This window comes from Cnephaeus nilssonii (assembly GCF_951640355.1).
Source record: "Cnephaeus nilssonii genome assembly, chromosome: 15".
Classification (NCBI taxonomy): Eukaryota; Metazoa; Chordata; class Mammalia; order Chiroptera; family Vespertilionidae; genus Cnephaeus; species Cnephaeus nilssonii.
Window position 1 is genome coordinate 32,705,435 of NC_137086.1, and position 15,816 is coordinate 32,721,250.

The 15,816-nt window shown below is 37.5% G+C and overlaps 1 protein-coding gene across 6 annotated transcripts in view; it reads left to right on the forward strand.

The window, feature by feature from the left end:
- LOC307111548 (uncharacterized protein) overlaps positions 1 to 15,816 on the forward strand; it is a 688,174-nt gene that overhangs the window by 47,650 nt on the left and 624,708 nt on the right. For all 6 annotated transcript variants that reach the window (XR_013814598.1, XR_013814599.1, XR_013814600.1 and 3 more), the window contains one exon: positions 13,523 to 13,598. The gene's annotated coding sequence lies outside the window, so the exon portion shown is untranslated. The remainder of the gene's footprint in view (positions 1 to 13,522; positions 13,599 to 15,816) is intronic.

Here is a 15,816-nt window from a genome sequence, read left to right on the forward strand (position 1 = left end):
TCCTTATCCTAAAATTGTAAGCATGAGAGACAGAATGCACTTAATTGGCCTTTGGGTGCCAGAAGTGGCTGAGGGTTTCTGGCAGTGCCCATTTGAGATCTCTGCAGATATGCCTTTACTTTCCTGAAGACTATGCACAAAATAACTGCTTGAAGGTATAATAAATTCAGACTTGGAGGTGGTATCCCAGAAACCAGTGTGCTCTGGCTCCTGCTTGGAGGGTTAGGCTTTCCAGAAGAAGTTCTCTGGTATGATCACAGCAGACTCAGACTCATCTATATATATAAAACTCTAATATGCAAATAGACAAACTGCAGAACAACTGAACAACTGAAACACTGGTTGCTATGACGTGTGCTGACCACCAGGGGGTGTGAGTGGAACATGGCAGGAATCGGCAGTAGGCAGCAGAGCGTGGAACAGGTGGGCATTGGCTGCGGCAGGATGGTGGAGCAGGTGAGCAGGGGCACCAGACCAAAGCAGGGCACTGGTTGCTGTCACTGGGGCAAGCCTTTGGTGGTTACTGAAAATTCTTTGCTCCCACACGCCACGGTCCCACCGGGCGCTCACACCTGCTGCTGGCACCCGCCCTGCTTGCACCCACTGCTGGCGCCAGAGCCACCCCTGATCGCTTGGCGCCGTCAGCGGATGCAAGCTGCAGCTGCCAGCACCAATCACCCCTCAGGGCTTCTCCACCTCCCCCTGCTTCTGAGGGGCGACCAGGGCGGGCAGCCACCGCTCACACCTGCTGCCAGCACCTCGTGCCGGTCCCAATCGCTCAGTGCCATCAGCGGGTGCAAGCTGTGGCCCCGATCACCCCTGAGGGGCAATCGGGGTAGCAGCCGCCACTCGCACCTGCTGATGGCGCCAGCCCTGCTTGCACCCACTGCTAGCACCGGCCCCTATTACTCTGTGCCATCAGTGGGTGCAGATGGGGCCAGTGCTGTTAGCGCATGGGAGCAGCGGCAGGAGCAGGGCTGCCTGCAGACGGGACCGGGGGCCGTGGCAGGAGGGCCAAGACCCAACCCTGTGCCAGCAGCCTTGCGGCTCACAGTTCTTTTCAAGGTGCATGAATTCGTGCACTGAGTTCCTACTTTAAGGTATAAAATGTCCCTCTTCAGTTAGAGTCATGGTGAACTTGGCCAAAAGACTTGGAGATTTAAGGGCATTTCAATATACATAATTCACATTCTTATCTAAAATGTGACCAGAATACTTCAGATGTTTCATGCCTACAGTGCTTACAATGCTCAGTGAAGAACCCCTGTATTGTTCTGTATTTCTGGTTCCCAATTAAGCTGAAACAAAGAACAGTTTTTTGCATAGTATTTTGGCATATTCACTCAATCCAGGTTGGGCAAGGATTAGTGAAAATGGAAACTAACGAAAGAATAAAATTGCCCTAGCTTCTGAAAAAAAGTGGGCATTTGTCTTTGCCGTCTGTGCAGTTCTGATTTTTCTAAATGGATGGTATGATTTTTATTTTCACTTTTATGCCGAAACAACTCCCATCCTAGGTATCCCCTCTGCATACAGTACATGAATACATGTGTTTTAATTCTGACATTTCCTGTCATTTTACTTTGAAATCTTAAGTCATTACTTCTTAAAAAGATCTACTCAATACAGAATTTCTTTTCAAATTCCCTGGAAATCTCATAAGGCTATATTATTGCCTATTTCAATTTACAAAATGAATTTCACATTATCTAGGTTTTTCCTAATATATTTTCACACATAGAATATATACTCTCATAGATTCACATATCATGTCAGGATTTATTATCTGAGTCATTGTGCTCCTAAAATTTGTGACAGTTGAAAAACATTTTTGATAAACAAAATTCATACTGGTTTTGACACATAGAGAACATGAATTTCAGCTTACAAAAATCTAATGATAAAAATTTATAACCTATATAATTCTTAACAGTTTTTATACCTGTACTTTCTTAACTTTCATTAACATTTAATTTCAATTTATTTCACATAAGGGTGTTTTGTGACTTAAATTATATATTTTGCATGCTTGGTGTCATTTATAGTGTGGCTCAGCTTTAACATTACTCATTCCCACCATTTTAAAATATTTTTTTCTGATGTTATTACAGTATTGTATTTCAATTGTTTATCTGAAATTTTAGCATTACATGTATAGTCTGAAGGCATGTTGCTGAGTTAGTTACTTAAGTGCAATCAAACAATCTATGTAAGAATTTAGTTTTTAATATATTTTCCATATAAAATATATTTATTTTTGCATTCTTCTCAACTATGTACAAATATATAAATATTTTGTATTTATAATGTATGTACTAAGTGCAATGGGTAATTATAAATTACACATATCATTGCCCTTTGAAAAATGGTGAGACTCACTAGCAATTATGGCCTCTGAGGTTTTTGTCACAATCATGCCATTATCCACACTAAGTTATTATAAACAGGGATGCCTGGTTTTTTAATTCTTCACCACTAAAAGGGGGTTTCCCACTTATGACCACTGAATTGTGTTGACATTTTTATTTACAAACTGGCTATTAGAAACTTTGAAATCATTAAGTAACAACATAAAATGAATTTTTATATACTGGTTAGACTTCATTTGAGGGTACTTCCCAGCTACAGCCACTTCTCTGAGACCTGTTTCTTACCATGGAAGTGACTATGATGGCTCAAGGTGGCTGTTACCTATGGCAACAGTTGATTGGACAAAAGTAGGCGTGTCTCATTAGAGTGAAACCAATCCAGAAGTTCAGCTTGGCCAGACCTATTCTCCCTCTTAGGAATTCAGGATTAAGGATTGAGCTGCAGGGAGAATGGGTCCATTCTAACAGAGCATTTGCTGTAAGGTCATACTAACTTGGCTGGTGGGGTGGTGGTGGTTGGGGGCGCAGGCTGGGAGAATGCATCTTTTGACCCTGTGCATGAGGAGTAGAGAAAAGCAGATCTGCACTGAGAAGTAGATAAATTAGAAAAGAGCCCATGTCTCCTCACACTCCTATGTAATGGCACACACAAGTTCCTGATAGATCCTAACTCCTGGCTTGAAACCCTGTTCAGTCAAGGAGTGCTCTCTACCTTTCTGTTCCCTGACATTTGCCCATTCATTCTTTTATAAATTTATCTTTTCCCATTAGTTTAAATGGGTCATTTTCCTGATCACCAAGAGGTTCTACATAAGTCATTTGGCAAGTACAGTGCTATTAAAGAGAATATAACAGAATTACCAATACTACTCATCAATGGTGGATGTCCTGGGGGTAGAAATACACGTGAAATAGAAAAAGGAGGAGGAAGAGTTTCATTTTTTTCATAAGTTTCAGGCTAGCTTTAGACAAAATTTCAAAACAGGCAAAATGTGAGCTTGATACCTCGCTACTCCTTTTCCTCCAATCTCCCAGTGTTCTTTCTGATGCCCTAAGCCCTCTACCACAGCATTCCTATTTTGAGGAGGACAGAAGAATAAGTGTACTTAGTTTTCCAAAGTGTCCAATACCCCCCAACAGTTAACTATTTTTACTCATCGATACTGATACAGCATTAGATGGAAGCCCTATAACCCTTGGAATGTGAAATTGCAACTATGTCACATACATGCAACTTGCCATGTGGTCTTGGTCAAGTTCCTTAATCTATGAACCTCAGTTATCATATCTCTAAATTAGGAATCTAACCAATTCACAGGTATCAGTATGATTTCAGTTACCAGTAACCACTAACTCTGACTCAATTATCTTAAATAATAAGACAGATGAATTCATTCTTATGACACAATATCCTACGAGTATGCAACTACTGGAATATTTAAATTAATGGCTAACGAACGGGACTAAAGACCCTACAACTTTCCATTTTTTCTGTCAGCCATTTTCAGCATGGGGACATAGCAGCCTCCTGGTTGTGAGAGGACTTCTATAGCTCTGATCATTCCCTTCTGAAATGTGGCCTTATCTGCAAATATAATGACATCGGATGGAAGCAAGGGGACTTATTTCTTCCTGTGAATACTTCATCTTCCCCACCCCCTTAGAGCAAAGTAGCCTTTTTGGAAGCTCTTCCACAGAGCTCCCTCATAACTATTGGCCAGAAATGAGGTCTGAGCTCACTCCAAATAAATCATTGGTAAGGCAAATGATACACCATGATTGGTTTAGACTTTTTTTTACTTGACCCTGAGTCAAAATGAGATTTGGGGATTACCCCAAATCAGGGTTTTACATACAAGCAACTGATAGTAGGCAACCAACAGTGTCTTTTTTGTCACATGACATTATTACCATCAGAGTATGTGACAATTCTTTTTAAATTTTAAAGATCTGAACAACAACAAAACAAAACAAAAAATATACATATATACATACACTAGAGGCCTGGTGCATGAATTCATGCACAAGTGGGGTCTAGCCAGCCTGCCCCAATCAGGGCCGATCAAGCCGGGCTGGCCAGGGGGAGGGGCCGCGGGCGGTTGGCCAGCCAGCCCCGCCCCCTGGTCAAACTCCCAGGTAGAGGGGACAATTTGCATATTAGCCTTTTAATATATCGCATATTTGTATTATAACTACTCAAATAAATAAAAACTAGCATTCTGACAATGTAGTTACTTTGAGTTATTGGAAGGAAAGCAATTGTATTAAAATTTTCAAACTAATTCTCATTAACTTGTGACTATTAGCCTTCTTATTCTCTTAAAAGTTAGTTGTATTTTAAAAGGTAGACAATTAGTAAGCCCATTGACTCACTAATGAATAGATTTTCCTGGATAAAAACAGAGTGACTTGGAAAATGTTTGCAGTGAGGAACAAACTATCAAGAGGCCCAGTGAAACGTTCTCCAGTTGCCTCTGGAACCCACCTTCAGAGTCAGCTCTCCTGACATGTTCCTCCTCACCACGGCTTCTTGCCTTCCTCCTGCTCAGAATTCAGAGCTTCTGTACAATGCCAATATTATCCTGCGACTTTCATTCATGTGGTGGAGGAGTCATCAGTGATCTTAAGAATTCCTCTAAATATATATCATTTCAAAATTGTATGTGGATTTGGTGACTTACTGATCAAATTTGGCACAGTTTGAAAACTTGTGGAAATTTTACCTTGTAGAGCTTCAAGGTTATGCAGGAAAATTTAGAGCTACCTGGGTTATTTTTAGTATTACCTAAAGGAGCCTCTCTATCTGAAGACTTGACTATTCAGCCCAGTGAGAAAATAGGTATGATGATGACCCTTATACAATTTTAAGTTTGGGCCAAAAGATAGGCAGTATGATGGCTGGCATGTTTTAGGTCACAGCTGTGTTTTGTTGAGCACTAACTGAGCAGAAATTCTCCTATTATTTTTGTTTATATGGCCTAGTACGTTGCCTATGGATCTGGAACAGTGGTTTTGATATAATAAGCTATCGACAAATACTTGTAGATTTGAAAGAAAGGAATTGAATTGAAATAGGTCATATTTATATAGGTCTCCTACCATTCATTACATTAGTAATAAAATTCCATTCTTTAGATATCACCAGAGTTCTGCCTATTGTCATTTCATGACCCAGTTTTATAGTTTTTGAGTCTATCATGTACCTACAACAAACTTCTGAAATTTGTTTTCTTCCTGAAATCTTCTTGATTTATTATAGAAAGATTAAAGTGCTTTTGCTCATCCTATTTAGTGTACAACACAATTCAAATATCTTCAAACAATAAAATGCTTTTAATTTTATCTTGCATGGTCTTTCTATAATATAAACTCTATTATGGATTATGTATTTGTTAACAATTGTATGTATAGAGTGATAGAATAATTCTTATTTCCATGACAGAAAGATTTTACTGTTGAGTGGAATTGTTTAGAGCACCCACGAGCAGGTGGGAGAGATATGAGATAGTTCCTGATATTAACCCTATAACCCACTACTTATGTTTTCATTACTTTTTTCTAGGTAGTTAATTAATAACTCAGAAGTCTGTATGGCCACTAAGGAATAACCTCTTCTGCAAGGTCAACAAGGTTGATGAGGCAGTTGTCTCTACTAAAAGATCCCCAGCATACCTTTCAAAAGGTCACCTTTTAACTACCTGTAGTGTCCTGGTTGTATATAATCATGCAGGGAAATTGGCCCTTATATTCAATGACTTTATAATGAGATGCCTTTGTTTTAAATTTTAGCTGAAATAATTGTATATATATTTTGTGATAATTGGAAAGGTATGGGAAACACAGTTCAAAATAAAAATTTTAAATAAAAATTAATGAATTTGAAAAATAATGTTCAAAAGTGAATTTATGTTCTTTAAAAACTCTATACATTTCAATTATATGCTTAAATAAATATTTAAAATACATTTTTATTGAGTTTTAGTTAGGGATAAACAGAAGCAGTCTATGCAATTTACTGGCTTCACCTCTTAGATCTTTCTTCCAACATACTTTGACCTAAACGGTTTGATGAAAAATAAACAAACAAATAGATATATCTGGGCAGACACTGAACTTCATAAGCTAGCTTGGTTTGAAGTGAATCTTGATTTTGTTTTGTTAATTTCAGTCCCCTGGCCTACTCACCAATCAAAAGAGTAGATAATGGAGGAGAGTTAGATCATTTTTAAGAGAAGATTTTTTTTTCTCCTTAAAATCTGCTACTGGGGCTTTGAGTGGAGACAGAATGGCTGCAAATGAATGATCTTATTAAGCAATACAAGTGTTTGAAAACTGGATTGTGGTGATGATTGTGCAATTCTGTCAATCTACCAAAAAACATTGAGTTATACACTTAAAATAAGTGTATTTTATGATATGTAAATTTATATTTCATTAAAACTATTAAACACACATAAATAAAATAAACAAAGCAAAACCTTGCTTCTGAAAAGATCATATGAATTAAAACACTTGTCAATAAGCTTTACTTATAGCATACTTGGTTACATAAGTGTATTAGCCTGCTTTAGTAAGAACCTAATTAAAACTAAACAGAAAGGAAAAAACCCTATGTAAATAAACATAAATATTAAGTGTTCACTAGTTCAGAGTCATTGACATCGCCTTGGGTAGAGGCTTCCTTTTACAAGATTCCAGCTAGGACCAAAGAAAAGCAAAAACTTGACCTTCAAAGTAAGCTTTCATCAAAGTAAAATGTAGCCTCACATTTTCTTTACTTAAATTTCTAATTCTCCATGTAAAAGGAAAATCTCTTCTTTAATCAACTGGGGGATGGGGTAGGAACTGGATCTAAAAACAAAACCACAAAAAAACTTTCCTAACAGCTTAAATCAGATTTCGGGGCCAATTTTTAAGTTTTCTGTTTTATTCCTGGGGTTGCAAAAACTATATAAATATGATTTGGTTAAACTTTAAAGCTATACTAATAAGATTATAGAGCCAGGATTCAAACCTAGGAGATTTGAATCTGGAGCCTGGGTGTGTAACAACACATCGTGGTCATTTGTATACATACAGGTATGTGTGCAGACAAAGGGAAAGTGTTCAAGAAGAACCCCTGGACATTTTTTTTTTCCTGACTAAGATTGATTAAGGCTTATAAAACGTATCCATGGATTCTATGGGAAAGAGATAAGATGTCTCTGAGGAGGAAATTAATAGTAGTAATGAGATGTGTGAAGAACAATGGCACAGGGATAAAATCAAGTTTCCTATTTAAGAATCCTGGTTGTTTCATGAGACTAAATAGTCCACACTCACCTGCAGTGGTCAGGGTAGGAATGTTCAGTTGTCATACTGGAGGTACCAGTAAATACATTCACCTCAAAGGCAGGTAGCCTTTACCAGATTACAACTATACTCCTGCTTCTAAAAAGCCAGAGATTATACAAATTTTCTCATTTAGTCACAGGAAACATAAGGTTAGAAATTGCTCAAATACAGATAATTAATTTTCAAAAAATAGATAATTTTCAATTTTTACTTGAAGTGAGCAATTTGAAATATCACCTGTCTTTCTACATTCCAGAATTACGTGGATCTCTACATTAGCTAGTAAGTAATAACAGAGCTAGTTGGGGAAAGAGAAATATGGTTGATTAATATTTAATTTAAAGGAGAATAAATGAACAAATCTTTCTGCAATTAATATTTAAGTCCAAAATAATAAAAAAAAGCCATTACAACATAGAGATCATTAAAATGTGAATAGTCTGGGCCTCAGAAGATCAGTTCATGTAAAAAATAAACAAACAGAACAGAATGACCAATCTAGAAGAGATACTAAACTAGAGAAGAAAACTATTTCCCTTAGTCACAGTTGGCTGAGAGATTGTTTTCTATTTCCTAGTTAAGAGAGTTTAGTAGTTAATACCAGAATAACTCAGCATTTTGCTTTACTTGACTAAATAATAAACTATAAATAGTCTTTATTCTGTGAATTCTAAACCTATCATTCTAGATCGACCATTTTGTAGTTTTATAAAGTTTGGCAGCATGGTACAGCAGGAAAAGGACAAACTTTGGGGTTCGAAAGACAAGTATTCTCTTATGAGCTCTACCTCTCACTAACCATGCCCTTGAGTGGTTTACTTAATCTTTTCTAATCTGTAAAATGAGTACAATAATATCCATGGTGGTAGCTGTAGATCATTTTTCTAAAAGGGGCCTACAGATGGAAGTCGGATTGATGAGGGGTGAAGGGATTTGTCTTGAGGCTGAATTTGGAGAACTAGCACATGAGCAATTTCTGACCTTATGTTTCCTGTGACTAAGTGAGAAAATTTGTATAATCTCTGGCTTTTTGGAAGCAGGAGCATAGTTATAATCTGATCAAGGCTTCCTGCCTTTGAGGTGAATGTATTTACTATTTTTACTTAAATTTAGTTAAAGGGGCCCTGACTGGTTTGGCTCAGTGGATAAAGCGTTGGCCTGCGGACTGAAGGGTCCCAGGTTCAATTCCAGTCAAGGGCATGTACCTTGGTTGCGGGGACATCCCCAGTGGGGGGTACGCAGGAGGCAGCTGATCGATGTTTCTCTCATCAATGTTTCTAACTCTCTATCCTTCTCCCTTCCTCTCTGTAAAAAAATCAATAAAATATATTTTTTAAAAATTTATTTGAAGGGATGGGGATCATAGGGAAGTTAAAGTTCACTCCCATACTCAAGTCACTCATTAGCATCACCATGGGACTTGGGGTTTGTGGGAAGATTTTATGGGTAACCTAAGCATCAAATTCACTAGGCACTCAGCAAATATTAGTTCTTGTCACTGTAACCGTCCTGTGAGTTCAGATCTTACATAGGTAGATATTAGAGTAAACATTCTGATAACTGGAGGGGAAAATCAGGTAAGCAGCCTATCTGGCAGGCTAGTGCTGGAATGCAGACCTGTTCCTATCTTGGTTGGCCACATATACAAAAGCACAAGTTATTAGAGGCATGTTGAGTTACAGAAGAGAACAAAGAGGTTCCCAATATCAGAATATCTTCTTTCCTCCCCCTCCCCCCCCTCTCTATGGACTTCTATTGAGTTCATGAAAATAACACCACAAGTACATCACCATTGCAGAAAATGTAGACAAGGCTAAAGAATGCCAAGAAGAAAATAACACTCATAGGTAATCCCACTACATAGCGAGAATCACCATTAACAGTTCCTTTATTTAGCAATTCCTAGAATGCCTACTGTCTGACATCTCTTCTGGCGGTGTGCTTACAAAAATGACTAATACAAGCTGTCCTCAAGGAAGGGTAGAGAAAAGGGATTTCTGCCAGCCTTGTACCTTTAATATGTTACGGACAGATCCAGAATTTATTTATATTCTCTCTGCTCTTTGAAGTCTTTTTACAAAGCTTAGCATTAACATTGTTTGTAAGGCAGGGAAGTGATGTCTGTTCTCTGCTATTCCTGTAGGTATCAGTTAGGAAAGTAGAAGCACTTCGCAACCAGGGTTTTCAGAAAGGGTGGGTCTGAGGTGAAGGTTATTTACAGAGATCTTTCCCTGCCCCACAAACCTGGCATTTCTCATCTGAGTTCATCTTTGAAGATGTCAGAGAGCTTTGGCAATGTTTTACAGTATTTTCCATTAAAAGTGTGTCATGTAAATCAATCACAGCTTCAATTTTTCTGTCAGACTCCTATAACCTTAAACCAAAGCTTTCAAAATTAATCAAAAGAGTAAGTCAATTTAATTTTTCATGAGAGAATAACAGTATGGGGTTTGTCTTCGGCTATTTCAATTATAAATATTTATTAATGAATTGTGGTTAATACGTTTTTACAAAGGGAGTTTAAAATATGGATTTTTAAAAATAAAGGTCTAATCTTAATTTCTGCATAAATAGCCACCTGCTTTTTAAACATTTTTCTCGTTTCTGTGCAAAATACAGAAAACCATTATAAAAATTAGAAGCTAACCATCCTACATTTTTTATATACCCATGGTTAAGATTCACTTACTTATTCACCTAACCATCTACCACACAGTCTATAAATATTTATGGAGCATCTATGCAATGCTAGGCCTAATGCTAGGCATTAGGGATACACAGCCAAATGCAAACCATTTAGTCCCTGTCTTTGAAAGCTCACAATCCCATGGTGAAGAAAGACACATAATCAGATAATTAAAACACCATCAGTTAAAGGAACACAGCCACAGCTGGAGGAGGAGCTAGTACGAACCTGGGTTGCAAGGTAGAAAGGGTCAGTCATGGGCTGGTCTCCCAGCGGAGGAGTGCCTGGGCTGAATTTTTAAAGGGAAGTAGAATGGAGCTACAAGTTGGAAGAATTCAGAGGCATTCTAGTCTGAGAAAATCACATGAAACTGAGCAAACAGAAGAAAAACAAACATATTAAGAGGATGCCTTCAATTGCAACTAACAGAAAAACCAAGCCAAGGTGGTTTAACTAATGAAGGGAATTGATTGCCTATAATTGGAAATACAGAGTAGGGAAGGCTTCAGGGTTGGCCAATCCATCAGCCCAGTAGTGTCACCAAACAGCCTGTCTCTCTACTCTGCATCCTCAGAGTCAGCTTCATCTGAAGGCTGGTTCCCCTGGGGTTGTAGAGCGGCTGCCAGTAGTCAGGAAGGCTGTGTGATTTCTCAACTTTGTCCAGTGGGAGTGTCAAACAACTGTCAAACAGGAGGCTAAGATTGCTCAGTCACCCCAAGCCAGTTCTGAGGTCACGCACAATGCCATACACTGATTGTTGGCTCAGGTTAGGATATATAAGCCAGTACTGGTTTCTGAATCAGCAATTTTTAATGTTCTAATAGATGACCAAAAAAATGGTTTCCAAATGAGGAAATGAAATGAAATAGCAAATACAGATAGAAAAAAACACCTCTTAACAATCCAAGGGTTTTTCCATTACCTTTTGCAAACAAACCAATAATAAAGGAATTGTCTTTCTTGAAGTTTGGTAGAACTTTTCTGAGATTATGTGATGTTTGTACCATAAAAATAGTTTTAAAAATACTTTTGATAATTAAAATAATACAAATAAATAGTGACTGTTTTCCTTCTGCTAGAGAGATATATATCTACAGAGACATTTTTCTACAAATATACAAATATATGTATTTTTACCAAAAGTGACACAATATCTTCTATATTTTATGTAATTTCCTTTTTTAACTTAAACTCTATCATTTCATAATAGCATATTTATAGAGAACTACCTGATTCTTAACAGCAATATGAAACTCCAGTAGACACATCTACCATAATTTATTTAGCTGTTCCCCTTTAGATAAATTTGTAGATTGTCTAAAAATTTAAGTATTTGAAAGAGGCATTTTCAAACTTTAATCCTAGTCTTTATGTAGCTAAAGAAGATAGTAATTGATTAACTCAACCTGGAACAAATGTACTGCTGAAGAATGCAGGATCCTATAGGCTGCCTTGTGGTGAAAAAAGGGTATCCCTTGCAGAGAGTATGGGAAAGAGAGAAAGAACACTTTGAACTCTAAAGGAGAGTGGAAAAGCTGCTTATACAAGAAATTCTAGCTCATAGACCAAGGTAATATATTATTGCTGTAGCACTTGGTAACTCTGTGCTCTAATCAGAATATCTCATGAATATTAAAATTTCCAACTAAATATTTTCCAGCATACTATGTGGTAGGCAGCCAGAAGTAGTTAACTATAAATCTAAAGTAGCTCTGGATGAGTGCTGAATGGCTGATACAGACAATGCAAAAAGATTGGACAAAAGAAAGTTTTGAGAGGCTGGTTACAGAAGAGGTGGAGGAAATTGAATAGCCTCATAAGAAGGTGGGGGTGGGTGGGTGGATGGGACGAGATTAGCCAAAGACCTTGTATGCATATATGCATAAGCCCTGGACGCAAGACAATCGGGTGGTGAAGGCCTGGGGCAGGGGGCAGTGCCAGCTAGAAGGGGTCAATGGGGGAGAAAAAGGAGACATATATAATACTTTCAACAATAAAGTTATTTTTAAAGTTTACCAAAAGAAAGATTATCACTTAAAAAAAGATATAAAGATACAGTTTACATAGGTAGAGAGGAAGTTGGGATTGGGTGGTGGAAGGTGTGTGTGTGTGTGTGTGTGTGTGTGTGTGTGAGAGAGAGAGAGAGAGAGAGAGAGAGAGAGAGAGAGAGAGAGAGAAATGGAGATACAAATCTGCAATAATTTTTCAAGGGGCTAGGGATAGGTTGGAGGTTCGCATACAGGGCTGCAGAGTCATAAATTCGTTTGAGGATGTCAAGGTCAGATTATAGAAAGGCCTGAAGTCTAAAAAGTCTAAAAAGTCTGGATTTTGTTCATTTGGCAAATTAAAATACTCTAACATGAGAAAACACTTTTGTTATTCCCCAAAATAATAAATTAGTAAAGAATCACATATCTTGAGTTATATTTTAGTGTTATGTTATACATACAATGTGTTTTGTTTAAGTGAATTTTTAACAATCCTTTTTTTATTTGTACACAGGTTCCTAATTACTCTCTGTATTAAGAATCATGGAAAAAATGACTTATTTCTCTTCTTCAATAAAGGAGCCAAATTATTCATCATCTTCTGCTACTCTGTGTTAGTCCTCACAACTCTACTTACTTTTAAGTTTACAAAGATGATCACCTTCCTAAAATTGTTAATACCAGTTCTTTTTATCACTCAAAGAAACATCCTACCATCTAATACCTCCTTCAAACCTTGTTTCAGACTCTCAACCAATAGCAACATTGATTAACTAGAAATATATTAAATTTCTCTTACCTGCCATCCTTGTAATGGTGGTGGTGATGGTGGTGGTGGTGGTGGTGGTGGTGGTGGTGTGTGTGTGTGTGTGTGTGTGTGTGTGTGTGTGTGTGTGTGTTTGTGTGTGTGTGTGTGTGTTACATTTGAAGAGGTGTTAGTACATGGTATAAAGACTTTTAGAGTTGTTTTATATATCCTAGTTTTTGCACTTTCCAAAAGCACCATAATATAATTGAATAAATACCTTACAAATCTGAAGATGCTAATTTTTGCAGTATACCTTATCAAACAAAATATTAAGACTCAAGTTTTTTGATATATTTGGTATATTGTCCTAATTTAAAAATGTGTTTGTTCTTTGCAGAAATAGAACAAGATGATGGGTACCAGTATAAATAAAATGTTAATAAACAGCTCACCATTTATTTGAAAGAATCCAGGTGAGTATTAAATATTCAGCTTCCTCCACTCTATCCCTGCCCAAGCCTATGGCACCACACCTCCCCCAATCCATATTCCTTTTTGTGCTTCACAGACTTGTCTAGATCATTCTTGTGATTATGTTTATATTGAAGACTTGCTTATCCTACAACAGCCTTATGAGTAGCTATCACATTTTTAAATGCCAGATACTGTTTAATTGTAATGGTGCCTACTTTTTTTTATCGGAACTATTCATATTTTATTACTGAAACTAACTTTGATCATAATGATGCCATTCAAAAGAGCTGATCAAGCTGAGAAAAATGACACTACAGTAGTAAAGTCACTCTATATGTAGCTATTAACATTTTATAGTGCATATAAGGGAAAGTGTGTTAAGTTGCAACCGTAGACAGATAAGAAAATTAATTTTAAACACAAAACTATCTTTTCGAAGATTAGAAGTAATGCTACTTGAATAATTATTGTCAACAGATACTTTTCGATTCTAGCTGATGACCCTCAATGCAAAGAGCAGCATATACATACGTTGGGTTTTGTATTGAGAGAGATTCAAATCATCTTTGTTAGGGTTGAAAACAAGGACTTTCCTTCCTAAGAACAAGTAAGAAAGAAATATACTGTAACCTCACTTTAAGAACAGAAAGACAACTCTGATTTATCTTTCCAGAATATTTTTAGTTGCCCTGGCCAGTTGGCTCAGTTGGTTGGAGCATCATCCTGTACACCAAACGGCTGCAGGTTCGATTCCCCATCAGGGCACATACCTAGGTTGTGGGTTTGATCAGATAGGAGGCAACTGATCAATGTTTCTCTCTCACATGCATGTTTTATTTTTCTCTCTCTCCCTTCCTCTTTCTCTACAATCAATAAAAAACATATCCACACTCAAAAGTGACTCCAGGGCAAAACCATTCCCAGCTGAGAACTACTCATTTATTACCTTCAAAATACCTTTATTCTTTAGACAAGATGTATAATTAAATTGGTATTACCAATAACTAGACATCGGTATGCAATATTATATTTTATAACTTAAAGGAAACGGTGTGCATACATACAATATAAACACGATGAACATTGCCTTTTTCACACTGCTCTTGCTATCCCAGCAACAAAATGTAATATTGTCTCAATCTTGGATGATTGAGCAATTGAGAGTAAAACAATGACAAAGGAAAAAATTATTAGATGACCCACAAACCATTAGTAGAATAAATAAGAACTGAAATAACCACTAATTCTGTTTCTACAGCAAGACCAATTTTGTATTTTATCTCCCTTTTAAGAAGCTATTTTTCATTCATAGCACTGTTGTAAATTATGCACAGCAGACTTCTTCATTTAATAGGTTCAGGTCAGAGAGTGATTGTATTTCAGCAGTTGGTATTCAGGGATTTTGTAATTTATGAGGTTTATTAATTTAGCAGATTATTTGCTTAAGATGCCACTACCCCTTCATGAAGCATTCACTGTGAGAATTTCTGGTCAGCTTAGTACTTTCAGAAGAAGCTTCAGTATTTAGAACCTTTTCCTATTCCTCAGAATTATATAAATTCCATGAAATTTAGCCGACAAGAAGTGACTAGGAAGAATGTAAAAGCACCATTTGTTCCTTTTGTGAATGCGAATGACGGGATTTGAGAGATTGGAAGTTAAGGGCTGCGGGGCCGTGCCTTATTGTTCCCAAGGAAAATGAACATGTAAAAGGACAGGTAAATGCCCACATAGGAAGCACTTACCGGATTAGGCCCTCTAAAGAGGGCAGTGCCCTCGTTTCAGAGAGAACCTTGAATTGGTCTACTGTCTCCTCTAACAAGGAGATCCCCTCGGGCACAAAACGGCAGAAGGTATCCTCAGCGATGGGCAACCCTGAGAAAGGTGTAGGCAAGTTATTTAGAAATATAAACTGTTGCTACTAGGATAGATTTAAAACAAAACAAAACATCAGGTTTGAGAAATTAAATAAAATGGTACTGTCGGCAGGGGCCCAGGTGTCTTCCAAATGCCAGATCTGACTCTGGGCTCCACTAAGTGTTGAACTGGTTATCTGGTCAGTGGTTCTCCAAACGCATCATCTACTAAAGGACTCAGGATAGCTGTGTTACAGAGGCCCGCTGGGGAGAAGGGGCCTTGCCGAGGTCATTAGAAGCCGATCAATCTGACTAAAATGATTCAGGTATTTCCCCTTCAAAATAGGCTCCCTATATTCTT